We start from the raw sequence: 2,500 nt of genomic DNA on the forward strand, positions 1-2,500 counted from the left end.
TCCCACTTCACAAGACGAGGAGGTTCCCGTCCTTCATTCCAACCCCAGGTGAGAACACACACACCCTTCTTTGCGATGGATAAAAGGCAAAAAGAGAGGGCAAAAAGCCAACGGCAAATTCCAACCAGACCCCCAGAGGCACACACCACAAAAAGTGAAGCCAGAGAGAGCCAGACAAAGAGAAGGATAGAGAGAGAGGGAGAGTTAGACCCCCGGAAGAGAATCATAGGTGCTGCGGCCTTTTTCGGGAATGTGACCAGGAAAGAGAGAAACCGACGAGGCCGATACACACATTAAAAATGAAAAAGTAACCATCACCGCGAAGGATTTTCCTCAAAAGACAAATCAGCAAGAAGTATGTCCAATCCTGGGGCCCATCGCCCCTCCAAATTAATGGAGGGGTCGGATAGAAATTTATAGAAATGTTACTTTTGTGAAACCCCTAGCCGACGAGAGAACTCTCACCGGTTTCGAAGTTCCATTTTCACATTCCGACCTGGGATGTTATGACTCCTCGGCCCACACTGCGAACGCGTCCCACACCCCCTCCAAGTTTATCAGGAATTTCACCTGAGCTTGCAATAGAGATCGAGCGCGGTGGCGGTCACAGTGGTGGTCGACCAGGCGGAGCTTGAACGGCCTCGGCAAACACTTCTCCCCACCCTCCCAAATGAATGAGAGAATGGCTTGACAATACCGAGGCCATCGCCCCCCGCCAAAAATGGTTACTAGCTCTTGGGACTCGCTGCGACGTTACGCGTATCGGCACAAGACCAACCCTCTTTTTCCAGTCGCCCGCGCACCAAAAAAAATTTTGGCAGCGGGACTCACAATCCTTGACAGCCAGCTCACCATATAATACTCGGCGACCCTCCGCGGGACCTCCTCAGAGGGTCGCGTCGCCGGGAAACTAACCCCACTCCTCACTGATCCAAGGTAACACGCCAGAAGTATCCAGGTAACCCCAGTAGTATCCAGGTATCCCCCTGCGAACGTCGGTACTGGGCTCAAAGAAGGCAGCGAGCAGTCGGGACCCGTAGGCACCGAGCAACCGTCACCCCCTCACGACTTTTCCCGAGACGCTTCAGAGGAACCCTTCCCCACATAGTACTCTCTGTGGGATTCGGCAGGCCCCCCCGTCCTACTGCACTAAGGAAGTTCCGAGACACACTTTTTTTTGTGGAAGACCACCCACCCTCCCTGTCCTGCCTGCTATCCCCGCCGCGACTCCTGGTCCCGGCCCTCCTCCCCGACTTCCTCCTTGTCCCGCTGCGAGTCCCGGACCTCCTCCCCACTACCTACTCCCGCCGCGAGTCCCAGTCCCGGCCTTCCTCCTCCTCCTCCTCTTCCCTAGTCCCGGCGCGAGTCCCGGACCTCCTCCCCCACTTCCTAGTCCCGTCGCGAGTCCCGGACCTCCTCCCCCTCTTCCTAGTCCCGGCGCGAGTCCCGGACCTCCTCCTTCTCTTCCTTGTCCTGCCGCGAGTCCCAGTCCCGTCGCGAGTCCCGGACTTCCTCCTTCTCTTCCTTGTCCCGCCGCGACTCCCTAGTCCCGTGGCGAGTCCCGGACTTCCTCCTCCTCTTCCTTGTCCCGCCGCGACTCCCTAGTCCCGTGCGCGAGTCCCGGACTTCCTCCTCCTCTTCCTTGTCCCGCCGCGACTCCCTAGTCCCGGCGCGAGTCCCAGTCCCGTCGCGAGTCCCGGACTTCCTCCTCCTCTTCCTTGTCCCGCCGCGACTCCCTAGTCCCGGCGCGAGTCCCAGTCCCGTCGCGAGTCCCGGACTTCCTCCTCCTCTTCCTTGTCCCGCCGCGACTCCCTAGTCCCGGCGCGAGTCCCAGTCCCGTCGCGAGTCCCGGACTTCCTCCTCCTCTTCCTTGTCCCGCCGCGACTCCCTAGTCCCGGCGCGAGTCCCAGTCCCGTCGCGAGTCCCGGACTTCCTCCTCCTCTTCCTTGTCCCGCCGCGACTCCCTAGTCCCGGCGCGAGTCCCAGTCCCGTCGCGAGTCCCGGACTTCCTCCTCCTCTTCCTTGTCCCGCCGCGAGTCCCGACCTCTTGTCCCGCTCCCTTGCCCAAGTCCCGACTCCTGGCTGTCTCGACTCCTCGTTGGCCGCCCAGTCTTCCGCATAGGTGGAAATAAATAAATAAATCATTTTTTAAAAATCAATTTTAAAATTAACTCCCTGTCTCGACTCCTTGCTGGCCGCCCAGTCTTGCGCCTAGACAGAAATATAAATAAAAATAAAAATAAATTGGTGAATTAAAAATATTAAAGTAATTTAATTAACTGGAATAAGGTAGAAAAATAAAAGGCAGAAGAATACTAAATTGATTTTTTCAAGTGCCACGTGTTACCTTGCTGATGTGGCTGCCACGTGGTAGTCCATGTCATGTCAAAAATCCACTAAATCGTTTACATGTCACTTTGGAGATAAATTTGTGTGTGTGCAATCAATTGGTTGTACAAATATGTTAATGACTTGCTAACTAATGCATCGTACAGGTAAT

Source organism: Physcomitrium patens, chromosome 26 (assembly GCF_059467195.1).
Source record: "Physcomitrium patens ecotype Gransden chromosome 26, ASM5946719v1, whole genome shotgun sequence".
Lineage (NCBI taxonomy): Eukaryota > Viridiplantae > Streptophyta > Bryopsida > Funariales > Funariaceae > Physcomitrium > Physcomitrium patens.